Here is a 27,646-nt window from a genome sequence, read left to right as displayed (position 1 = left end):
TGGGAAAACAAAATGATGGTAAATATCATCAAATAAGTTTTAATGTTACAATAGAAACTTTACACAAATCAGCACATTAGCCATCCAATTGTAGGCAGTCAAGAAGATTAAAGTTCCCAAACCCATGCAATCAGTATTAAAATTAATTTTGAGCTTAGACTTGCCTTTACATGTATTTTAATAAGGAATATGTGATGGGGAAAATAGTCGATTCTTGCTAGGAATTGAACCAAAGACCAACTAAGTCATTGAGGTTGAGGCGTGAATTTGAACAGTACCCTATACTCCGTTTTATAAAATTGTTTCGGTTTTATTGTTTTTAATTTTAAGCACTACAGGAGAGCTAATCAGTGAAACTGTGGTGAATATTTTGTTAAAGATATATGAGAAACTGCCATCTACAATTTTTCAATTGGATTACTAATGATGAAGAGATTTCAAACTGATCTGATTGTTAAGGGAAAAATTAACAATACTGTTTCATAAATTCAATTCAGAGAATGATTGAAATCAATCGCTAAGCTGTAATTAGACCAATAGAATCAAGCAAGAGAAAACAAATTTTAAAAAATTTAACAAAGTTTTCTAAATATCTACTGCATATTAAACTTTTAGAAATTACAAAAATAATTAATGGTTATCTTACAAATCCGACGAGAATGTATGGTTTTCGAGTGTGTATGTGTGTGTGCGCGTAGGCGCGTGTGTGTAAGTGTATCGCCCGCGCTTTTGTATGAAGCCAACATAAAAATAAATATGAGTGAAGTTTTAAAGTAAACCTTTAAAGTTCTGAGTTAAAAAAAACAAACAAAAATAATTAACTTAGATATTGTATTTTTTTCAAAGGAAAAAAGAAATAGGTTGATTCAAAGCGGCAGGAAATTCCATTATGTTGAAACAACGTGTAATGTACGACGCAGCGTGATACCACAGATCGAGCGGTAACCAAGTGCTTGCTCAGACAACCCCACAGCATTAAAAAAAAAGGAAAAAAGCTATAGCATTAATTTTAAGCTCAGTCACACAGTGTGGTTCAACAAAGTGGGCGTCAGCTGGTGCGCACGCGCAAACAAAAAATAAAACATCTAAACCATCTTGGTGGGGATCTCATGAGAGATATCAAACAGTGGAGTGAAACAGTCTGACGAACCGACCGGGGTGTCCCTCGCAACAGCGTCGACGACCTACAATACAATACAGCTGTCGTGTATGTGTAAACAATGGAAAATTCAAGATATAACACCTCTTAATTATTACATGCCGATAAGGTAAAACCTTTTTTTAACTAATTTTTGAAACAAATCATTTTTGTTTCATTCAATATAAAGAATTATTATAATAAATAATGTTAAATAATATTTAATTGTAATAAAAATAATAATACAATATTTGTTTATTTATATATATATATATATTATAATTAAAATATAGAAATATGGATACTCATGTTAAAAATGTTAAAAGATTAATGAATAAAATAATTAGTTTATGTTGGATTACGTCACATTATTAATATTTTGGCGCTTTAGCGCTTTAACTATTAAAGTAATTATCATCCACCCTCACATTAACATACGTATGTGTCTGTGAGAGAGTGTGGGTTGGCTATACATAAAGGGTTAATTTAAAGATATTATTTTATTTAAAAACATAAGTGATACATTCTAAAAAAAAATATTTTGTTTTTTATTTCAATAACTTTCCAATTCTTTTTAGTATTATTCAATTAATCAGACTATAATTATCTAAAGATCATTTAACTAATTATTTGACTAAGATCATACACTACAAAATAACATAGTGCTTCACCACAGAAAGGATACATAATTTATTGCATTACATTACATGGCAAAGTCTATGGTATATCTTAGGTACAATTGTTACCAATCATAGTCACTTTCACTGAGAGTAATGATGTTTACAATACATCTAAAATGTAACTATACATTTACCATATATTTAAAATGAAATTATCATATGTAGGGTTTCAATATTATCTGTATTTTGATAGGTTTTATAAGCTGATGAGCAACAACATATGTAGTTAAGTAACGAAGACAGAAAGAAAAATCATATTACTCGTCACTTACCAAAATAAAACTGAAATTATTTTGTTTTCATTCTGGTGAAAAGTTATGTAATTTTTATTACTGATTTTTTATTAATATAACAATTTACAACCGATATGGTAAAAACAAAACCAACTACAATTACGTCAAAAAAGAAATTACTTAAACTAATTATTAATTAAAATTCAATAATTTTCAAATCAAAGATGATTTTTAAGAAAATAAAAACATCCAAAGCAACTTCTATTGAAAATAAATTATCTGTCAGACGGCGTCTATCATGGAAACTGACTAATACGTTGCACAATATTATTCTGAATTCAAAAGAAAGGTATTTAGGTTACACTGATAATATAAAAAAAACATGTACCTAATTAGTTTGACAAGGTTAATATAGTTGTTTTACAACTATTTTAATAATTTGTTCTTACTTTTCCAAATATTATAAATACAAAAAAAATATGAACAGTATTATAACAGGAGAAAATTTTGGAACCCGATTCTTTTTTTCATTTGTTGACGTTTCATTTGTCGAGGTCATTTTAGTCTTGTGTGTTTGTGTTGTGTGTGTGTGTGTATGTGTGTGTGTGAGAGAGAGAGAGAGTGTGAGAGACAAACAGAGAGAGGGTGAAGAGATGGAGTCTGTTTTACTTAATATCTCTGGAACGAGTGACGTGCAATCATGTGAATTTTTTTAGAGTAATTCAGGTACATGAGCCATTTACGCTATTAGATTTTTATGAAATCGGTAAAGAAGCAGAACAGTGCCCTCTTATTCATAATTACTATTTCGAAATAAATGTAATCTTGTAAAAACTTCAACCGGGAACCTTCGATGGTTATTACCAGTGGCATAAAAAACTGTTAGAATGGCGCAGATGAATAACGCTGTTCTTGTACAGGAATATGATGATTCGAGTCCCGGCTGAACCAATTATTCTTTAAAAACAACAGTTCCTATACTTTTCTTTTTCCTGTTTAGCCTTCTGTAATTACCTTTCAGATAATACTTCAGAGGATGATATGTGTATGACTGTAAATGAAGTGTAGTCTTCTACAGTCTCAGTTCGACTATTCCTGAGATGTGTCTATTCCAACCACCTAAGAACACCGGTATTCACGATCTAGTATTCAAATCCGTGTAAAAATAACTGACTTTACTAGCACTTGAACGCTGGAACTCTGGACTTCTAAATCAGCTGATTTGGGAAGACGCGTTCACCACTAGACCAACCCGGTGGGTTAACAGGTCGTATACTGTCCCCGGCCACCATTACTTATATATTACTGAGTTCTGATTTAGTAACACGCCTATAAGTTTCAAATCAAGACAATTTTATTGGATATTTTTATTATATTATTAAAACTTCCAGAATATCATACCAATCAATTAATGTTAAAAAACCTTTGCTAAATATGCCCCACCTCTTCCCACACCATAAAAAATCTGGCAAAGTATGGAATAACCTTGTACAGCTTTTTAATCGGAAAAACTTTGCTATTCAATCATTACAAGTTTTATTTTTATAATAAAGTTTAAAAATAAATAACAAAAAAATGATCCAATTTTTGTTTTAATTCTGTGGCCCCCCGTACCAGTGAGGCTTTTTTTATCGATTATAACGATTACCAGAATAGGATTAAGCATAAAAATATCCGAACTTCAAATAAAAAAAAAAAGATTTGATTTTGGATTACTGCGGGGACAATTTAGTAAAAAATGTTCGTACGAAATGATCTTTAACGAAAAAAGGAAAATTAAAAAAAAATGTTTAAAAATATTGAAAAAATAAAATATAATTTTTATGATGGCCAAGAAAAATATGCAGGATATTTCATGGGAGCCAAATTATTAATTGAATTATAATTGCCCTTAACGTGTCAAAAAAAAAAAAAAATTAATAAAAATTAAAAGAATGAAATACAAAAAAAAAGATTATATTTTTTAGAGTTGAGGAATAAATTAAAAAAAATAAAATAATTCTAAAAATATTCAAACATAGGTTAAGCTTAAAGAATTTAAGTAATGTTTTCTATAAATCTCACACCTAATGAAATAAAGGCTAAAACAAGAAAATAAGAATTTAAAAAACCTTTGTGTGTTTAAGTTCGGGATTTATAATTTTGGAAAATCGTAGAAATTCTTTGATAGCCCCTATATATGAGATGTATAAAATTCCAATTTTTTTAAAAAATGTCAAACTGAAAAGAGATACAGCACAAAAATAAAAAATAACAAACATATGTTTCAATTTTCAGAGGTGGGGGTTGATTTTTGAAAAAAAAAACAATTTGGATTATTTTTTATACATGTAATGTAGGTAACAAATTTGTCTAAAGTACCTCTGAAGAAAATTTAAATTAGCTTTTTCACGATATTTCTCCTACCTCCTGAACGAATTTTGAAAAAAAAATTATAATGATTAATGCCTTATGTGTATATACTCCCTATTAAACGGCATTTGTATGTATGCCTATCTCTCTCTCTCTCTGTGTGTGTGTGTGTGTGTGTGTGTGTGTGTGTGTGTGTGTGTGTGTGTGTGTGTGTGTGTGTTCCCCTTAGTTTAGCATCGGAATGTACCGATCACTAGCGGAAAATACCGATTCGTTAGTATCAATTTCTAGAGTTAAATTTCTAATTTAACTTTCGTTATACCAATTTTCATCATTTAAAAAAAAAAATAGTTTTATACAAGAGGTAATCAGTTTTGGAAACCTAATAATTCCATTCCGAGACGTGCCTAAGGCATGCTATATATATATATATATATGATATGTGTATGACTGTAAATGGACACATATATATAAATATAACACATATATATATATATATATATATATAAAAAAAAAATATATATATATATTTTATATATACATATATATACATATATATATATATATATATATATATATATATATATATATATATATATACATAGAGGGAGAGAGAGAGAGAAATATTTGAGCTAAATTTGAAAAAATCGGTTCATCAATCATGAGATATAGGCTGGCTAAAAGCAGTGTGATATTCATATACGTACGCAGATACATACATACATACATATGTTTTTTGGTCTAGATGAACTAGCTGGAACCTCAAAAATAACGATTTGGAAAGACAAACCCCATTTTTGACATAATTACCATACTTTCCAACGTTTTTTTCTTTTTTGATTACTAATTTTAACCATAAATGCACCGCAATTTTAAGCTTGAAGCTGTGCATGGGAATATATGAAATGGACATTTTGTAACGTTTGAAAAATGCCATGCTTGATGGGGATTCGAACCCGGGAAATCCGGATGAAAGGCTTTTATATAGTTACTCTAGCCATATTCGCCGGAAAAGAAGAATCAATCCGAATGAATCGGTTTTAAATCGTTTGTATTAAAGTAAAAATTTCATGAAACTGTTAACGTGAAAATTGGATGAAGACCCTTTTAATTAGTATCTCGATTAAAGCGCAATAATTAAAATTTAATGGGATAGTTTTTTAAGGATTATTAATAGAATCCCTAAAATAAATGTTCAAAGTTTTAAATCTGTTCACTTTAAAGTAGAAACATATACAAAGGGTGATGTATGAGCCGGGGAATATCACCCCTCTCATGGATCCGTTAGAGGGTAATTTTTTCTTCAGTTTTTATTACACGATGGTACTTGTGGAAGCATTTAACAGGTTTTGTAAACATTAGACAATGGGATGGTGGGGAGGGGTAGATCTCTTTTAGCATCCAATCCGCCAAAGTATTGTTATTCTCTAGGTATATTTACTTCCTTTTTTTACGGTAATTTATAGCCTATTTTCTAAGCTCAGGATTAAATTTTTGCTATTTGTATAATTGTTAACTAGTTTAAGAAATTATTACAGAATGAACTTTACTTTCCCGGCGAATATAACTACAAAATTAAAGGGGAATATTAATAGTGATCATATCAAAAATCGAGTATCGGGTTTTTTGAAAATCTTTTCATTTTAGGGTACATCTATTTTATCCAGACAAAAAAAAATATATATGTATGTACGTGTGTCGCACTGCGGCATTATATTTGAGGATCGACCAAACCGATTTTCTTAAAATTTGACTAAAAATATTTCTATTTATGGGCCGTTGCGTATTAATTTTTTTCAAATTTCCTTAAATGGTGGGGGCTATCACCTAAAAACCAATTTTGATTTTCTGCAGAGGGATTTTAGAGAAAATTTTATTAAAGCAAATTTGTTATCTACAATCATATATAAATAATCCAAAAAGATTTCAAAGAATCAACCCCAGCTTCTTAAAATTTAAATATGTTTTTGTTATTTTAATTTATCTCTCTTTGGTTTAAACATTTTTCAAACATTTTTTGAAAGTTTAAAAGATCTATCAAGAAATGTCTATAATTTATTTTATTTTTTATATTATAGACCCCGAATCTAAAATGCAGAATTTTTTTTGAAAAATATTTTTATTTATTTTAGCCTATGTTGGAGGAAGTTTTAAATTTAGAGAACATTTTAATTAAGTAAATTTATTAAGCTAACCTATACATGAAAATGTTTAGTAACACTTTCCTTAAAGTTTATTCCCTATCTCTAAAAAAATATATATTCTGTTATTTTGATCTAAATCTTTTAATTTTTATTATATATATATATTTTTTTTTAAATATTTTTCTTCATCACTTAAAGAGCTATTAGAATTAGTTGCAGCATTGGCAATTATATTATATTCATGAGCCAAAATGAAAAGCAGTTATGAAAAAAACTGCTTTTAATCAAACTGCTTTATGAAATTATACTTGATCGGCGTAGCCGGCGGGAAAGTCATGCAAAACTTTGTCAAAAATAATTAATAAATAAGAAAATTAGGGTCGCAAGAGTAACCATTTTTAACTTCAACACTAGAATAAGGGATGAATTTTAAGTTCACTGCAACTGCCGTGAAATTCAGTAACAATGATGTCACTGAAAAAAAAAGTGTATATATATATAAAAATGAATGTTTGTTTGTCCCGTATGCGTTCCTATACCATTCATCCGATTGCGATGAAACTTTCGTGAATTGTTGTACGCACGCCCGCGAAGGTTTCTGAATTATTTTTGACCCCTAGGTGGGCGCTGGGGGTTGAGATATTTCGAAAAGTTGTATTTACGGTCCAATTTAGCTCATATTCAGAATATATATTAACTAGCAGGTTACCCGTCGCGGCCTCGCCCACGCTATACTTGAATTTTAAACATATGTATTGAATGTTTTAGAGTGATGGTTTTGCTTGCTATGTTGCTATGTTTAAAAGATGATGTCAGAAATAGATAATAGAACTACTGTTCTTATCACTCATAATCATCATTCATCATCATAGTTACTTGCGGGCTCCCAAAAGAAAAGTCTACCCTTTTTTCCATCCGAGCCCTCACAGGCCCAGTGCTTTTAAAAATTCACTAATAAATATTAAAAACTTCTTAATCGCATGTTATTTACAGAATTTATTTTAATAAATATTTAAATAACAAGCAACATAAATAATAATAAAAAAAAAAAACAATAAATAACTAATAACAAATAACAAAAAATGAATATAAATATTTTAAGTATAATATAAAAATAAAATTATTCAAGAACTTCTTTGTAACTACATTAGATGTTTTTCCTTCTGGCGCCAAAATAAATAAACCATAAGATTTTTTATTAAATGTTTCTAAACAATAAATAACAACATTAATAATAAATTTAAATTAAATTATTAATAAATGTTACTACCGTAATCTATTCATTCAAAATCGATTGATCTTAAAACACAAATATTTTCGACACAAATAAATCGATACTGAAAATACTATCGTTTATTCATTTGAACCCCTTAAAATTAAAATTTCGCAAAATCCTTTCTTAGTGCACGCCTACTTAAAGATACGAAGGTACCCTGAAAATCTCTTTTATATATAGAGATTACGTGAAAAGAAGTATTTTAGCGAAACATGGAAGAAGGGAAAAACGAAAAAGGGAAAAAAGGAAAGAGGGACAGAAGTGTGAAGAATTGAAGAGGGAAAAGTTAAATTTTGTGATGTTCCGTAATGTTCAGTTTTTTAATGTTTTATCAAACTTTAATTTGTGTTTTATATATATATATATATATATAAAATCTATAATATAATAGATAGAGTATAATAACTAATATATACTCAAATCTAATAATAGCGAAGCATTGCCGGGTCAGTTAGTATACATATATAATGAGAGGAAACTCATTTGCGTCTTCTCCGTTAAAGTTCGATATAATGTTTAAATCATATTGGTTGTTGATGACCAGGTACAAAGCATAGTAACTACTAAAATAGTAAACCCATTCCCAATAAAAACATGCAGCCCATGTCATTGTCATCTAGTTATAATGTGATTTTTCATTACTTTATTCACCGAGTAGAATATATTATCATATACCAACACGCTAAGCCCGCAAATACAGGGTGTTTTAAACCCTACATACGAAACCTTTACTCTCTTCACTAAAAAGACTGGTTATAAATTTATGTTAATATAATCAATATTATCAGTGGCTAGAAAAAATAACTCTGAATGGTGTCAACTGCACCCCAGATGCTTTAACATATGTCGAAGTCATAAAGGCTATGACATAATTTAAAACAAATTAATGTACCAACTCCTTTTTGTGGGAAATAATTCATCAAAAATATTGTCTTCACTTAGCAGCGGTATGCTTATTCACACTTAATATACTCGTGTATACTTAATAGCAGTATTAATTTCTTTTCCCCTCATAAAAAAAAGAGTTAAGAGCTCTTGTAAAGTAATAAAGAAATGTTTTACACAAAAATTGTCGTAAATTGTAAGAGATTTTATATTATTAATTTTTCTGTAAACAAATTATTTTTTAAAATAAATTGGAAAATAAGATTAAACTTAAATAAGCTTCACAAAAAATGTTACTCAACATATAAACCTAGATGGGCATTTTGATTTTTTAACAATTATTATTAGATATTACGACAAAAAGTTGATAAAAATAAAAGCAAAGAAATTATAAACAATACTGATTGGCTATTAAACAGTACTTATTCTTGAAATATTAATAAACAATTATTTTTATCCACTACATTGTGGATACCGGTGTTCTTTGGTGGTTGGGTTTCAATTAACCACACGTCTCAGGAGTAGTCGACCTGAGTGTGTTCAAGACTACAAATTTACCGGTACAGTTACATTACACTGATAAGTCGCTAATGATTTTAATTGTTTAATTAAATTTTGTTAATTAATTGTTAAAATTTATTTTAAAAAAATTACCTGTGTTTTAGAATAAGTAAAAAAAATAGTTGTTTTTGAAAATCCTAATAAAAAACTTAAATGTAATTTATAAAAGTATATAAATTGTTTAAACCTCAAATCAGATCTACCTACCGCGACTTAATATGCACGCCTAAATTCAATTTTTCATCAAATTCCTGTTTATTAAGCGGACTTTATAAAAACCATCGTTTCTGATAAATTAATTTTGTAATCAACTTTCAGGTAGTATTGGACCACACCCGATTTTTCTAATAATACGACGGTTATTTTTTTTTCAAGGTCCGATCGGTCACGAAATTAAAACCACAGTGAAAAAAAAATTTTTATTTGTAACAAGTACTTACATAGTTACGCTATTTTTCTACATAGTCGCCACTCCGATTTAGACATTTGTCGTAGCGTGGTACCAACTTTCCAATACCCTCGTCATAGAACGGACTTGGCTCCATCCGATTTTCACATCTTGGCTCACATGAAACGCTGGCTAGAAGGATAGCATTTTGGCACAGACATCGATCTGTAGACCAGCGTAGAAACACGGCTGAAAACACAGGCGGCTCCGTTCTATGGCGAGGGTATTGGAAAGTTGGTACCACGCTACGACAAATGTCTAAATCGGAGTGGCGACTATGTAGAAAAATAGCGTAACTATGTAAGTACTTGTTACAAATAAAAAATTTTTTATTTTCACTGTGGTTTTAATTTCGTGACCGATCGGACCTTGAAAAAAAATAACCCTCGTATATAATAAGCCGATTATTCCAAATTCAATTATTTTTACTTCCTTGTTCGAAGTAAAGGAAGTATTGTTATCGCCAAAAAATTCGGTTTACAGATTTCAATGGAAATATCCATTTTGATCATCCCTAAATCGATTTTGACTAGTTTTAGCGTGACATCTGTACGTACGTATGTATCTCGCATAATTCAAAAAACGATTAGCCATAGGATGTTGACATTTTGGATTTAGGACTGTTGTAACATCAAAATTAAAAAAAAAATTGTATTTAAGACTTTTTCTTAACTGCAGTAATAAGCTCTCATTGAGAGCTTTTCAACGATATATACTATCAACTATATATACTATCAACTATATATATATATATATATATATATATATATATATATATATATATATATATATATATATAGTAGTACTTATTTTCATTGGTTCCAGAGAGTTATAGCCGAATGAAATTTTAATTAATGAAATATTTGGAGTAATTTTATCAAACATGGCCCGTTATGAATAACAGTGGTCTGCCACTGTTATATATTTTATAAATTTTACATAAAAATTTTACTTATGACGACGAAGTTTTAGTTTTCCTAAAAATAATATAAAAAAATTAAGTTCCTGAAGATGAAAACGTTTCCGAAAGCGCTTGAACGGATAAAAAAATTTGTTGGTAAGTGGGTTTTATATTTTAATTATTTATTGAAATATTTTGATCTTAGGAAAAGGTACATCGGTTCGAATCAGACTTCATCTCCGTTTTTTTTAACTTTTTTTTAAATTTAAATGTATTGATTTATTAATAATTATTAACATCTCATTGTAAAAAATGTTTTACGATGAATAATAGTTCAATAACAAAAAAAATTAAGAAATATAAGAAGTTTTAATGAAATAAAATTTTATGTACTTTTCATTTAAAAAAAAAAAAATGTAATTTAATAGGCGTACAAGGAAATCATGTGTTGTCCACATCAGATTTTTTTAATTTATCCTACGTATCTCTCTTTTACTCTATTTTTTGAGCGTAATCTTGCTTTTCAATTTATTTAAAAAGTCGTTTAGCGTAGCCTTTATTTTTATCTAGGTTAAAAAAAAAACTAGAAGATTTTATGAAAGATATGTAAGATAAAATAACACACAATAAAATTCTCGGGAAGAAGTAGTGTTAATAATATATATAAAAAGAAATCGAATAAAATTATACTAGTTTTTATTTTTTATTTTAAATTAAAAAAAAAATATATCTATCTTTAATCAATTTATAAATATACTTTATACAATTTCAGGCCAGTTAAACAATAAAATGGAGTGTTGTACTGCTAATCTTATTCTGCCATGAATAATTAAATAAAAAAAATTAACTTAATTTCGGATACATACTAGATAATACACAAACACAAAATTCTTATTTATAAATTTTACAACAATTTTTTTGTTCTGTTTAGAACAGATCAAAAGGTGATTGACTAGTTTAACACTACGTAGATTGGTTTTCAAAAGCTCTGAAACTAATATGTACTTCCTGCTAATTACACTTAGTATTTTATTAATCTAATTGCTAATTTGTCCTTGACTAAATTTTCTAACCAAAAAAAAAATAACCTTAGCTATTTTTTTATACTGTCTTTAAAAGCTATTTTTAAATGATGAGTAAAGCATTTTTAAAAGTTACAAAAATTAAAAAAATACAAAACGAGTAAAAAAAAAGCAGTAATAATAATAATAATAATAATAAAGAATTTAAATAAAGAATAAAAAATAAAAAATAATAATTTAAAAAAGAATAATAAATAAGAATTTTACTCTGCCATCTTGCGAGATGCAGGTCTAATGCCGACATTTTTCACCCAGGGGATGACCTATCTGATCCTGAAATCTTCTACTCCGAAGGCAGACCCGTCCAAGTACAGACCTATTACCTGTCTCCCTACAATATATAAGCTTTTTATTTCTGTTCTCACTGCCAAAATCAATAAGCATCTTGAGAGGCATCAGATCTTAGCTGAGGAGCAGAAAGGGTGTCGTCAGGGTATTAGGGGCTGCAAAGAGCAGCTAGTGATTGATAGCGTTATCTCTGAAACGGCAAAGAAGAGTCGGGGCAGCCTATATACTGGTTATATAGACTACAGGAAGGCCTTTGACTCGGTTCCGCACTCCTGGTTCATAGAGGTCTTACGTCTCTACAAAGTCGATCCCGTTGTCGTTGAGTGCCTATGTCGTTATGGGCAAGTGGTGCACAAATCTTTTGTTGACTATTCCAGATAAGAACCCCGTTCAGCTCGGAGTAACACAGATCAACCGAGGCATTTTTCAGGGCGATCCCTTGAGCGCTCTATGGTTTTGCTTAGCGTTGAACCCTCTGTCTTCCATCTTACAGAAGTCCAAGAAGGGTTTTGCTCTTGGGCAGTACAGTTTTAGCCACCTCATGTATATGGATGATATTGAGCTTATTTCTGACACTGAAAAAGGGATCCGGCAACTTGTCAAATTAGTCGAGAGGTTCAGTGTCGACATATGCATGAGTTTTGGTCTTGACAAGTGTAGGGTCAATGCTATGAAGAGAGGAAACTGGTCGTAGATTGAGGCGTGTGAAGTGCCGCAGATGGATGCTCCTGCACTCATGAATGCAATGCAGCGTGGTGAGACATATAAGTATCTTGGTTTCCTACAGGATATTGGAATTAGCCATAGTCGAGCGGAAGAGGCCCTTACATCTGGCTTCAAGAGTAGAGTAAGAGCCGTCATGAGTTCCCAGTTGAGTGGTTCTACACTGTTTTTCCTATAGCTTTGGCGTGATAAATTGGACGCGGACGGACCTTGAAGGACTAAATAGAATGATGCGTGTATCGTTCACGCGACACCGCTCCCATACCCGCTCAGCTCCGTTGAGCGGTTTCACCTGTCCAGGAATAGAGGAGGAAGAGGCGTTGTGGATTTGCGGGAGGTTCATGCAAAACAACTGCTGAATCTCCGGAAATACTTCCTAGAGAAGAGCCAATCCAGCTTGCTCCACGGGGTTATAGTAAAAAGTGACAGTAGTCTAACCCCACTGCGTCTCAGTGATGAGAAATTTCAGCCCCTTGAGGATACCTTCTCCGAGATCAGTGTGATGGATAGGTGGCGTTCGAGGGAGTTGCATGGGAGGTACTATGCGGCGCTTATGGATGAAGCGGTTGATCGGGATGCGTCTGTGGCCTGGCTGGAGTATGCCGAGTTGTTTGCTGAGACGGAGGGCCTTGTGTTTGCTATACAGGATAGGGTCGTCAGCACACTCAGCTACAGAAAGCATGTCGTCAAGGATCCTGCTGTAACCATTGACCTGTGCCGTCTTTGTGGATCGACCAACGAGTCCATCGAACATGTCGTTAGCGGGTGTCAGTTTTTAGCTCCAAAGGGAATATACAGTCCGACATAACAACGTGGCGAAGATACTTCATCAGAGACTCGCTTTGGACCTGGGTCTCCTTGCCGTTTCAGTCCCGTATTTTAAGTATGCTCCTCAGCCTGTGTTAGAGGACGATCAGTATAAACTGTACTACGGTCGTACTGTTCTGACGGACAGGACGTGGAGCATAATAGGCCAGACATCGTTCTGACCAAGAAGCAGGAAAAGACATCACCTTCCTGATTGATGTCACAATCCCATTGTCCACCAACATAGTGAAGAAGTACACGGAAAAACTAGTGAAGTATAGGGATCTTACAGAACAAGTCAGGGAGATTTGGGACCAGGAGAGCGTAATGGTGGTCCCGGTGGTTTTGGCCGCGATGGGAGAGATTCCACGTTCTCTGCATGGTTCATTAAGATCCGTTGGAGCACCAGCAAATCTGTTCCGACCAATGCAGAGGGCTGTGTTGCTGGATACATGCCGCTTAGTCCGTCGGTACATCACAAGCTCGAGCGATAAGATAACGCCTGTTCTTGAAAGGCCACCTGATCGTCATCAGATGGAGCTGCAGACGGGGAACAATGGCCGTTAACATCTGGCAGTACATAAATTTTTTTATGTCTGGTATTTTGTCTTTCATTCATATATTTCACCCATAGTATTCAATAGTTCATGTTACCATATACAATGCATGTCAGAACAATAGTTATAGCTCCTGCGCCTTGCCTTTGGGCCGGCCAGGATGCTTTTTACTGGGCTTGCCCAAGAGAATAATAATAATAATAATTATAATTATAATTATTATTATAATTATTAATATTAATTATATATTAATATAATATATCATTATTAATATATAATAATGATTACCAGTACAGAGTGATTAAAGAAGGACATCACAACTCAAAAAGTATATACAAATTTATTGAGTTAATCTACAGGTTAGTTGAAGATTCATTTCATACATCAGGTTTATCAGCCGACATTTATTTTGCTTCCACACGGCTTCCATTTGTAATGCGACATTCATCCCACCTGAAGTCGATTTCATTCCAGATTGTAGCCAGGAAGTTGGGCATTACCTCTGCAGCTACGTCTTTATTTCGAAGTTTTAGCTCAATAAAATATCAGGCAAAGGTGGTACATAAACCCGATTTATAATGAAACCTCAAAAGAAAAAAATCTAGCGGAGTCAAATCTAGGAGCGAGGTGCTGTACAATTAACCTCCACGACCGATCCATCGACTTGGGAATCGAATTTCAAGAAAATTTCGGTCTTCTAAACGGTAATGAGGTGGTCCTCCCTCTTACTGATATAATGGTATTTATATTGGTCATCAACCTCTAACTGAGGAATTAGAAAATTTTGAAACACGACCAGATAAACGATCCATTTACGGTTATCTCCTGGAAGAAGAACGGACCGTACAGTCTTTGTTTGCTTAGGTCATAAAAAATATTGACCTTAGGGCTATCAAGAATATACTGAAAATTTTCATAAGGGTTTACAGTACCCCATATTCGGCAGTCATGGTAGTTCACTTTGCCATTGATGTGAAAAGTTCACTCATCACTAAAAATCAGTTTGTCTACAATGCTATCCATCATTTCACACAAAACTGCAGCCGAGCAACTTTGTCATCATCTGTACTGTGTTGAACCATCATTAGTTTGTATGGTTTCAAGTGCAATCGTTTACGTAGTACGCCCCAGACAGTCTGGGGAACGCTAATCTCACGTGACGCATGTCGAGTTGATTTCTTCGGACTACGTGCAAGGCTTTCTCTGAGCTTTCACAGCAGTTTCAGAGGTCCTGGTGATTTTGAATGTTTAACAGAACAACCTGTTTCGACTAAGGTCTGTTGCCAAAAGCAAATTTTACGCCTACTAGAAGACTCCCTACGGTATTCTCTACGAAAATTACGTTGAACTGCAATTGCTGACTGCAAATCGTGAAACCAAAACATACAGCGAGCATATTTCGCTCCAGTAAATGAATCCATTTTTTACAACACTGATGATAGTACTGGTGGCCGAATTCGGTACTAATGAACTACGTGAGCCAAAATTTGTTGTATTTTTCTATGAAATGTGACCTCAACCGAATCTGTAAGTTATCTAAATAAATTTTTATAAGTTTTTAAAAATTATCAAGTTTTTTTTTAAAACATTCGGTATTATTATAATAGCAGAAAATCTTCCAGCTTAGTGATGAAAAAAACATCAACCAAAACAGAAAAGAATTTATATTTAAATTTCTACTTTTGAAGTCAGCAAAAAATAAAAAACAACCAAGAATTTGTAACAACTTAATTTTAGAGCTGACTTTAAAAAAATTAATTTAAAGTTGAATTGAATGAAAACACGGTTTTTTTTCGTTTTAGAGAGTTTTTAATTCTTTAAAAAAAAATTTATTTTATTTTAAAATGTTTAGATTTATTTTTATGATTTAAAATCCGGAGAGTTGTACCAAAAATGCTACCGGCATGGAGAAAAATGTTTGCAAAAAACATAAAAAAAGCGTCTGGATAAAAATTAGAAAAGGAATGCATAGAAGGAATTGAAATAAATTACTAGTGTTTGTGATAAACCTATCTGAAATTTAGAAATATAGATTATCTTTAATCTAAGTTTTTCAACTAATTTTTTACAATTTCTGAAAAGAATTGTGAAAATACTTCGTATGTAGTATCGACTATATATTGCTGATACATTATAAAAATCCAATGCTATGCAATAATGATGACAGAAACATTTTAATATTAAAGTTGATTGCATAGATGAAGTAGTTTTTTTTTGTTAAAAAAAAATCCTCTTAAATTTGTAGAACAAACTTACATGACCACCAGTAAAAGTTTCTATAGAAAAAAATCATCTCAGTAAATCCATTTGTGAAGAGTATGGCTTAATATAAAAAAAATTATAAAAGCACTTATGAAAGAAATGCATACAGCTCAAACCTCCTTCATTTTATTAACTCAGTTAAGAATCGTACTATAAAAATTAAAAAAAATTTTCAAACTTTTTCAGTTTTTCTGTAACTTAAGATATTTTAAAATTGGTCCAAAATTAAAAACACTATCAACATTTTATTATACTTTAATTTGGTGTAGATATAAAAAAAATAAAAATTTAAGGGAATAAAAAAAAGTATTTTCTTAATCTTCGAAGAAAAATGGTATCGTTTTAACCTACCGTCCCAGATTTCAAATCCCGATCAGGCAAAGAATTTTTTTTAATATACTACAAAATTTCTATGCCTCATATTCCCACCCATAAACTTCGAGCTTACGTGATGAAATAATCATAAAATATCAAAAACAGAAGCGCTTCTTTTAAAATATGTTTTTTTTTAAATTTAGAACTTTAATAAAGATTGTTTATTAAAAACATTTTTATTGAATTTTCGCAGGAAAGTATTTCGAATGGCAAAATAAAACTGGGCTGATTGGATATATTATTTTGACCATATAGTGTTTTTATTTATTTGTAACTAGCAGATCCGGCAATGCTTCGCCATTGCTAGATTTGAGTACACATATATATATATATTAAATGAACACAATCGAAAGTTTGTTAAAAAATTAACAAAATGAACTAAATTTAACTTCTTTTATTTATTTATTTTTTCCCCTTTTTCCCTTTTACATTTAAATTTTTACCATATTCCCTTTCATTTTGCCCATTTCCCCGTTTATTACGCCGTTCCCTTTCCCCATTCATACCCTTTCTCTTTTCCCCTTTCCCTTTTATTTTTCTTCCTTTCCCCTTTCCATTTTATGTTCCCGGTTTTCCTTTTCCCCTATTTTCTTTTCCCATTTTCCCCTTCTTCCCTTTTAACTTTTTCGATTTTCCCTTTAAAATTTTTACCTTTCTCCCTTTTTCCCCGCGCGTAAATCTGTCCAGTACTTTTTTAATCTATAGCGAATACACATATCCAAACATTGAAATGGAATCGTAAAATATTTAGTGTAGCGTGCATTGCTTTTACGTCCAACAGATAGCGCTGTTTTTCAAAAAAAGCTTGTTTATACCTGTCACAGGTGTGACATCTTAGTTATATAAAAACACGCGCGTATTCGAATGCAACGTTGTGTGAAAATTTCAAAGCAATCGGTGAAGAACTTTCGGAAATTTAAGATTTTGATCAAACGAATATTTACATTTTTATTTATATAGATAAACTACGATCTCGGCCTCCACAAATGGGTGCGTCTCGGCCTTTCATCCGGAGGTCCCAGATTCGAATCTTGGTCAGGCATGGCATTTTCACACGCTGCAAAAATTGTCATTCATCTCATCCTCTGAAGCAATACCTAACGGTGGTCCCGCTGGTTAAAAAAAATATATATATATATAAAAAAAACCACAATTAATTATGACAATCAAATCTTTTTAAAAAATTCAAATATTCAATGCAAAAATGTTTGTTTAAAAAATGTGTAATTTAAGTTATCTGGAGTAAACTTAATGGGAAATTACCATAGAAATCTTCTTTACAAAATTAAAAAATTCTAGAGCAGTACTACAAAAGAACGACTTTTTTTAATTTTATTTTGTATAATTTTTTGCGCAAGAATATACAAAACAAATTAAATGAGAAAACTAAAAGAAGTTATTTTTTAACATTAAAATAAATTCCTTCTTTATAACAAAATTAAATTATTAAATTATAACCGTATTTGATGAAATAACTAACAACGAGTAGACCTTACACACAAGCATCAAGTTTAAACTCACTCATTGCATAAATGTGTATGAAAAATACACAAAGTCCTCAAAGAAACATAAACTTCAAATTGAGGTTATGTTGTCTGTTATCAACTTTAAATTGAGCGTAACTGAGAAGAATATAATCATCAATCTTCATAAAATTTTCACAGGCACAACTTTAGATACACTGCTACAACATATCTAAATTTCAATGAAATTTATCGACTAGTTTTGGTGATTTTAGAACCAGAACATTTTATATGTAAATTATATTTTCGTAATTCTTATACATTAAATATTTTCTTATATTTCAAATCCTTATATCCTAATTTTTAATTTTATAATAAGAAAATTTTATCTCAATCATTTATAAAGAAAATTCATTTTCTCCTCTCCACCACCAATCATACTATGCGATCGAAAGTAATTTTCTTCAAAACGTCGGCAAAAAAGTTATCAAAATCTGTACATTATATAAAAAGTAAAGTATGTGACAAAATACATACAGGTCAAAATAAAAACTTCCTCATATTTTTTTAAATAGGAGTTTGAAAACTGTGCTAAGCTTATTTGAAAAAGGAACAAGATTTGTATCATTCCATGGAATTAAATAAGCACACTTATTTACTGTAACTTCAAGCATTTAAGTGTATTTACATTAAAAATAGGTCGTAAAGAAACATTTATACCCTCACTTAACTGTAACCTAGAAATCAATCATTTATTATAATCATCTGCTAATAACTATTTTCCTGACGATTTTCTAATAACAAGATCTATCTCTGTGTTATCAAATAAGTTATTTTCTTTTTATTAAACATTTTTGAGAATAGAAAGGGTGACGGTGACATACTCAATAGAAATTTCACCAAAAATAATATTGATAATATTAAAAAGCAAAGAAAACAAACGATTTTACCCATTTTAGTACATATGTTCTCGTATTAACTCTGAATTTAAGTAACATCGAGCATTATTAACAGACGGATACGTAACGAGCTGTTCATTTATACTATTTACTTCTGTCATACTCTAAAGCAGCGATTCTCAACCTTTTTAACTCCACGATCCCTAGAAAGTAAAAATATATATATATAATGAATATTTCGCGTCCCCTCATCGCCATCCCATCCCAACCTCGTAGGGGGAAGACACCCACCTTGTGACGTTACCAGTCGCCCCACCGCCCCTTCCGTTCCCAGCCCCAAGGGGCTTTACCGGAGGTCGTCTTTAGACCCTCTAACTGATTACATCTCACAGTCATCAGCAAGGCCTTGGTCGGAATGCCAATGTTGTAAATACCTCGGCAGACATTTGCATCAGTAAAATAAAAATCAAATTTTGCCTTCACGTAGGCTTCAAACGGACATCTTCACATCCAACCTAACATGATTCTCTCAAAGTAACTAACCGAAACCGCGGAAGCGCTGACCCCGTGTCTAGTCCAAATTTGACAGCACCGTTCGTGACTGTGAATGCCTCAGAAAACGAACGAGTCGAAAGTTAAATCAGTGCTACACTCATACCAATCAAAATTATGTTTATGTAACATAGAAATTCAGACCTTCCTGGGTTTCAATTAACCACACATCTCAGGAATGGTCGACCTGAGACTGTACAAGACTGCGCTTCATTTAAATTCATACATATCATCCTCTGAAGTAATACTTTACGGTGGTTCCTGAGGCTAAACAGAAAAAGAGGAGAGGTGTGAATTGGGTTTTACTTCTATGGTTGCGCTAAAAATTAATTATAGATTTCGTCTTTTACCACTTGAGAACAATTTGCTTTTGTGTGTTTCTAACATAAATCCACGTATGGCGAAATTTTTAAATTAAAAAAAATCTGATGTGGGTAATACATGACTTCCTTGTACACATATTAAATTACATAAACACATTTTTTTTTTTTTAATGAAAAGTACATAAAATTTTATTTCATTAATAACTTCAGACATTTTTTCATATTTTTTAAAATTGTTATTATTGAATTATTTATCGTAAAACGTTCTTTACAATCGCAGGTCAATAATTATTATTAATAAATCAATATATTTAAATTATAAAAAAAGTTAAAAAAGGAAATTAAGGCGAATTCGAACTGATGTGCCTTCCTCTTGTAAGATCAAAATATTTCATTAATTAAAATTTTATTTGGCTATAATTCTGGAACCAATGAAAATAAGTACCATTTATGATAAATCGTTGAAAAGCTCTCAATGAGGGATTATTACTGCAGTTAAGAAAAAGTCCAAAATCCAAATTCTTTTAGATTTTGGGCTTTTTTGGACACTTTTGGTTCAGTCGATTGCAAATCAAAAAGGGAGGTTCACAACTAGATGTTACAACAGTCCTAAATCCCAAATTTCAACAAGCTACAACTAATTGTTTTTGAGTTATGCCAGGAACGTACATACGTAAAGATGTCACGCCGAAACTAGTCAAAATGGATTCAGGGATGTTCGAAATGTATATTTCCTTGAAATCTGAAAACCGAAATTTTTTGCGATCACAAAACTTCCTTTACTTTGTACAAGGAAGTAAAAGCAACTTTTTAAATTATTTAAATTTTTACTTTTTACATTCTACAAAAAATGTTTAAATTTCATTTAAATAAATAAATTTATTAGATTCAACAAAAGTAAATTGTTTTTTTAATTTATTTTTTAATTGCTTACAGAACTCTAAAAGTCAGAATAAGAAAAACTGAAAAAGTATTTTTTTTTTTTTTTTTAGTTTTTAAAGTAGATTTTTGATTTTATTTATTTTGTTATAAAATAGTGTTAAGAATGACAGACAATTTAAACTTCTTTATTTACAACCAATCATGTATTAATTCACAAACCCCCACCAGTGTTAAAATAAGTTAATTTCGTTTTGTATACAATGTAGTTCTATAAACTGACAAGTTAATAAAGATTGACGCTTCATTTACGTGATTTGTTTTCCGCGAAACGTTTTATTTAGTCAACTGAATTATTTAATTTAAGACTGATACAATTTAATACAAAACTATACGTCCCTGACCCTCAGTCTACGAATGTGTAATAATTATTCAGTTCGTCAATTCTCTGATGATTCATCATTATGTGTTTAAATTAAATTTTTTTTTTTTTAATCCATTGCAATATTTATACTATATATCTTAGAATAAATATAATCATTCTGTTAGATGAAGTTTTTATTTAATGAAATTCCATCATAAAAAAAGAAAATGAAAACAAACTTTTTTTTATTTTCACAAAATTTATTTAAAAATTCTTTATAACTAAGCAGTAAAAAACATCCCTCATTCCAGAGATCCTTAGCTTACGATTATTTGAAAATCTGTTTAAGTCGTTTCTTTGTATTTATTTTCTTGCTTTTATCAAGTACAGGTTTCTTGGAATTTCAACGTTCGAAGCAATTTTTTAATGCTGTTTTTATTTTAACATCTGAAGAAGATCCTGTGTACCAAAACAGTTGTATTTATTTTTTTTACTATTCTGAATAACCGAAATAATACGAGATGATATTTTTTCCGGTTACATGGGAATTATAAAATTAAATGAATCACTAAATAAAATATAAATTCGTAAATAGAAGGCAATCGTTTTCAAACAAAAAATTATTACCCTTTTCGAACATTTAACGCTCATCATCAGTAAATACAAAGGAAATTGGTTTTATTTTTATTGAGTGTTTGTGAGAATTGGTTATTATTTTTTTCTTTGACAATTTAAAAAAAAATATTTTTATTTTTTTCATATTTGTTAATAATACCTTTTTATCTCCTAACGATGATTGTTTAACAGTTGAAATGCGCATTTAATTTTTTATTTTTTTATAGAAGTTTTAGATGTTTTTTTATTATGAATCTATTTCAATAACTAATATAGTTCTTTCTTTGTACGGGTATTAAATTTAATAATTTACTGGCTTATAGTTTCCCTTTCGGAATAGAGACAATGAATACAAAAGGTATTGTTATATAATAGAAAGAGGTATATTAATTTTATTGCTTTACGTTACTTATCTCAATCAACCAACTGTTAACTGAACATATTATTCAAATAAAATACCTGAGACATTTTAGTGGTGTTTGCTTGTCAGTAGGCAAAGTATAATAAATTTAAATTGAAATTCTGTCTGCTGTATAACTATTCAAGTATTAATCCTGAACGACTTAGAGTTTTCATTAAAACTTATACCGGCTTGGACTTGGTCCTAATTAAAACTTAGGGTATAATACTATCAAAGTAGAACTATCATAGAGAAGTTCGATAAATTGCTGTTTTCATTTATACAGAGTGTCCCACGAATAAACAGAGAAACTTTCAGAATATATTTTACTTGTGAAAATAATGAAAAACGTTCACATAAACATGGGTCTGGAAACGCCTTGTTTTCGAGTTACGGCTAGCGAAAGATTTCGCCTGAATTTTACCCTTTCTAATAAAAATAAGTCCTATGTAATTTTTGGGACCCAAATTACAGAGTAAAGTTGATGATTTCTTATGCAATTTGAGCTGGGAAATAGGATAGAACAGGTTCTAGAACTGTAACTCCAGCAGTTTTTAAGATATCCGACATAAAAAACAAAATTCTGTGTGGGAAAAACATTTTTTTTAGATTTGTAATACAATAATACCTTTGTTAAATCACTAATACGTGCGGAAGATTTAGTAACAAAACTTATAGAGAATTTAATTCTGAGAAAATTCATTAAATACGGATAATAAAAGATAAATAAAAACTTTTGTTTGCCTCCGTGGCAATGTCTCAGCCTTTCATCCGGAGGTTCCGGGTTCGAAACCCGGTCAGGCATGGCATTTTCACACGCTAAATTGTCATTCATCTCATCCTCTGAAGCAATATCTAACGGTGGTCCCGGAGGTTAAAATAAGAATACTTTTTAAAATCGGTCTGAATCAGTTTAAGAAATTATCATTCAAGTAATTTCTAGGTACTAAAGAAAAATGTGGCGTTGAACCATCGTGCTGGAAAATCATTTGCAATCTAGTTTGTAAAGATACATCCACCAAAAGAGCCGGCAAATTATTTTTCAAGAAATAAACATATGCATCTCCCGTAAAGTTTTTTCGTTGAAAACAAATGATCCCAGAATTTTGTCATAAATAATACCACACCAAAAATTAATGTGAAATCTATGTTGGAAACTATTTTCCACAATACTATGTGGATTGTCTTCTCTCCATAAATGACTATTTTTAGAATTGAAGACTCCGTTTCTCGTAAAAGTGGCTTCACCAGTAAATAAAATTAAATTTACCTTATCAACGTTGTCTAAAAGCCAATGACACAAGTTTAACTGCTGGGGATATTGGGGATGTTGGCGGTAAATTTGAACCTTCTGCAGACGTAAAGGATAAAGATTTTATTTCCGTAGGATGCGCCAAACTTTGTTTTTTGACTAACTAGTGCGATATGAAATTCACCTTGTAGCACCTGGGCTACGCTGAATTTTCTGAATCACAGGATGATTTAGTTGGCGTTCAACAGAAAACGAACATGTAAGAAATGACCATTTCGTTCGTAAATAATGACATACCGAAGAAAAGGTTTTCATAAATGGAATCCGCCTTCCAGGAAATCACTCCTGATATTCTCGTCGAGCTGCTTCAGAATTTCCATTACAAAATCCATAAACAAAAATTATATCGGTAAATACGTTAGAAAAAACGGCATTTTTACACTACGATATGATAACACTACACTTCCTTTATCTGTATGATAATTTATGACAACAGATTCAAACGAAGTACACAATTTTCATTGTTGATAGCTGTTAGTATTGCCAATCTATACAATGTATTTTTTTAAAAATATTTCTAAAATTACAAAACACTTCAATTTAGTTTTTTACGTAATTATTTCATTTTACCTGTATAAATTATTGAATATACACAGTTAAATTATTGTTTAGCAGTAAAATTTTTGTATTTATTTTAAAATTACTTTCAGTAATTAGCGTTTTTGTTTTTATAAAGAACGTTTATTAGGTGCAGAAAAAATAATACGATTTCATTTCTATTTTTCGTCCGTTTTGCTTCTTTAAAAAACCAATTTTAAAAAGTTTTTATTTGCTTTTTATTGATTGTATTTACATTGACTTTTTCAGAATTAAATTCTGTACAAGTTTTACTAAATCTTTCATATTTATCAGTCATTTAACAAAGCTATTGTACTACAAACCTAAAAAAACTGATTTTTCAACACCAAATTTTCTTTTTCTTTTACGTCGGATATCTTAGAAATTACTTAAGTTATAGTTTTAGAACCTGTTTTACCCTATTTCCCAGCTAAAATTACATAAGAAACCACCAACTTCATTCCGTAATTTCGGTCAAAAAAATTACGTAGAGCTTCTTTTTATTAGAAGAATTGAAATCCGGGTGAAATTTTTTGCTAGGCGTAACTCGAAAACAAAGCATTTCCAGACCTATGTTTATATGAACTGTTTTCATTATTTTCATCATTACATGTCCTAAATATTTCCAAATTTTTTTCCTCTAATTTTCTTTCCAATTATTAATGTCCTTCAATGAATACTTTTGCACTTAATTATTTGTGTATAGAATTTCAAAATTATACCTTTGTTGTTGAAGCCGGTAAAAATGTATAATTTTTACTTCTTTGTACGAAGTAAAGGAAGTATTGCGATCACGAAAAATTTCGGTTTACAGATTTCAACGGAAATAACCATTTTGACTAGTTTCGGCGTGACGTCTATATGTACGTACGTATGTATCTCTCATAACTCAAAAACGATTAGCCGTAGGATGTTGAAATTTTGGATTTAGGACTACTGTAACATCTAGATGTTCACCTCCCCTTTCGATTGTAATCGACGGAACCAAAAGTATCCAAAAAATCTAATAAAATTTGGGTTTTGGACTTTTTCTTTAGTAATCCCTCATTGAGAGTTTTTCAATTATGTATCATAAGTGATACTTATTTTCATTGGTTCCGTAGTTATAAGCAAATAAAAGTTTAATTAATGAAATATTTGGATCTTACAAGGTTAAGGCACAACGGTTCGAATCAGACTTCATCTCCTATTTTTAGATAGATTTCATAAGAAAGCTACCTATTGTAATGGGTACCACGATTCGATTTCCGGAAAATTTTGACATATCTTCGCGTTTCACATCCCCCAAACCCCAAAACCACCGTCAGTTCAAAAGTTTATATATATTTCACTTTCTTGTGAACACGATAACTGCCGTAATTTTCTGCCAATCGCTTTTAAATTGATACATTAAATATAAGGACCAAAAATCTCGGTCAAGTTCGTTAATGGGCTAAATCGGACCATGGGGGTGGGAATGGGGGGACTTTTTCGAAAAAACAAAATATCGCTATAACTTTCTTATTAAGTAAAATATCAAATTTGTTTGAAGTTGCAACTATTATTTGGATAAGGGCCTAAAACGCATTTAAGTAAAGTTTTTGATATCACCAACTACTGGCCCAGGAGATGGAAAAAATGGGGGTTCGAAGACGAAAAAATCATTTAGTCCACTAAATATTACCTAAAACCTTTGTCTGAAACAATTTTTGATATGATCAACCTTTACCGCAAGATATGACCAAAATATTATTGGAATTGTAAGATGGAGCTTGTTGTATGCTAAACATGTGAAACTTTTTTCACATTCAACCATTGTCGTATTGAGTAAATTTGAATTTTTTCTTAACTTTAAAGTGGAAATGTTTTTTATCCCTTACATAGCCCGGTGAAATCTACCCCGCCTTCCGGCGTACCGAGTGGGATTTAAAAAAAATAATAATTATATTGATTAACCTCCGATTGTAAAAAAAAAAAATTACGATAAATAATAATTCAATAATAGTAAAACAAAAGAAAAAGTGAAAAAATATCAAGAGTTATTAATGAAATAAAATTTTATGTACTTTTCATTTTAAAAAAGTATGTATATGTAATTTAATATGCATACAAAAAAGTCATGTGGTGTCCACATCAGAGTTTTTTCTCGAAAATGTAAACATTTTCCCCAGGTATTGGTATTCTGTTTATAATAAAGAATATACAATAAAGCTACAATGAGCTACAATCATTAGTAAAATGAAAAAATATCTATTTTGATGACGGATTTCTTTATACTAATAATGTCAATAAGTCTAGTACAGTACGAAGTCATATCTTGTAAGTTATCAATTATTTTTTAATCCATACACAACCATCCAATGGCTTCACATAAAAGACTTAGAGACAGGGTAAAAAAAAATCGTATCATTAGAAGTATTATGATTTAGTCGAGTCGTGTGCTGTTCTTGAATTCTTCTAGCTCTTAAATACAGCTTTCTTGATTCAGGACCGCCCTTGAAAAATTTTTGTAAAGTGAATATACCTGCAGTTAGTTACATCTCTAATCTTACGAACGGGATTTAATCGACAGAGAGTGGTGGTTGCAAGATCACTATCATTAAGCTGTAGTGTTAGACTTCTTAGATGTGTGTAGAGTAGTTCCAACTATCTGTTCTTCTGTAGGGAAGCCTAACATTAAGCTAATGCGCTAACCGGCGCTAATATATTTTCCGCTTTTTAAATAATAAGTGTTTATTTGTTTACTATCGCTAAAGGTTTTCTATTAATTTTTAAGATCCAACTTGTTATTTAAATTTTCAACCATACTAGGAATCAAACTAAGCAACCCACCGGGTTGGTCTTGTGGTGAAAGCGTCTTCCCAGATCAGCTGATTTGGAAGTCGAGAGTTCCAGCGTTCAAGTCCTAATAAAATCAGTTATTTTGTTAATTTTACACGGATTTGACTACTAGATCAACCGGATACCGGTGTTCTTTGGTGGTTTAGTTTCAATTAACCACATATCTCAGAAATAGTCGATCTGAGACTGTGCAAGACTACACTTCATTTACACTCATACCATCCTCATTTATCCTCTGAAGTATTATCTGAAGGGTAATTACCGGAGGATAAACAGGAAAAAGAAAGAAAGAAAGGAATCAAACTGAGCAACCCGGTATAAAAAACCAGTGTTAACCTCATAAAAGCTAAATAGAGAAAAGCGATTGTTGTATACCAAAGAAAAGAAAAAAATCAAACAATGCATAAGTAATTCTATTATAGAAAAAAAAATGTATAAAACACAATGCGTTTTAATCCATACCAATATACTAGTATATAATTATATTGGATGGTTTATGAAATATTCTACCCCCCCCCTCTCTATATATCACGCAATCTTATTAGTATGCATTCCAAGTATATCGTAGAATTTTTTAATACTACAAACATCCGGACTGTATGTTCTTGCTGCCTTTATAAAGTAAAACAGAGACTTGTATATTTTCAAACGTTGATGCTAGTGTCATTATTAATGATTTAGCGTTTAACCAACTTTCGTTTGGTTTTAATTAAAGTATAGTTATAAGTAAGTCTATTGTTTGTTATAAA

The 27,646-nt window shown here is 30.8% G+C and overlaps 1 protein-coding gene across 1 annotated transcript in view; it reads left to right on the top strand.

Moving 5' to 3' along the window:
* Positions 1-1,056: 1,056 nt before the first annotated feature.
* Positions 1,057-27,646, top strand: part of LOC142331685 (LHFPL tetraspan subfamily member 2 protein) — a 71,926-nt gene continuing 45,336 nt past the window's right edge. The window contains exon 1 of the mRNA XM_075377716.1: positions 1,057-1,268. The gene's annotated coding sequence lies outside the window, so the exon portion shown is untranslated. The remainder of the gene's footprint in view (positions 1,269-27,646) is intronic.

The sequence above is a fragment of the Lycorma delicatula genome, chromosome 10 (genome assembly GCF_047948215.1).
Source record: "Lycorma delicatula isolate Av1 chromosome 10, ASM4794821v1, whole genome shotgun sequence".
In the NCBI taxonomy this organism is placed as follows: domain Eukaryota; kingdom Metazoa; phylum Arthropoda; class Insecta; order Hemiptera; family Fulgoridae; genus Lycorma; species Lycorma delicatula.
This window is presented reverse-complemented; position numbering and strand designations above follow the sequence as displayed.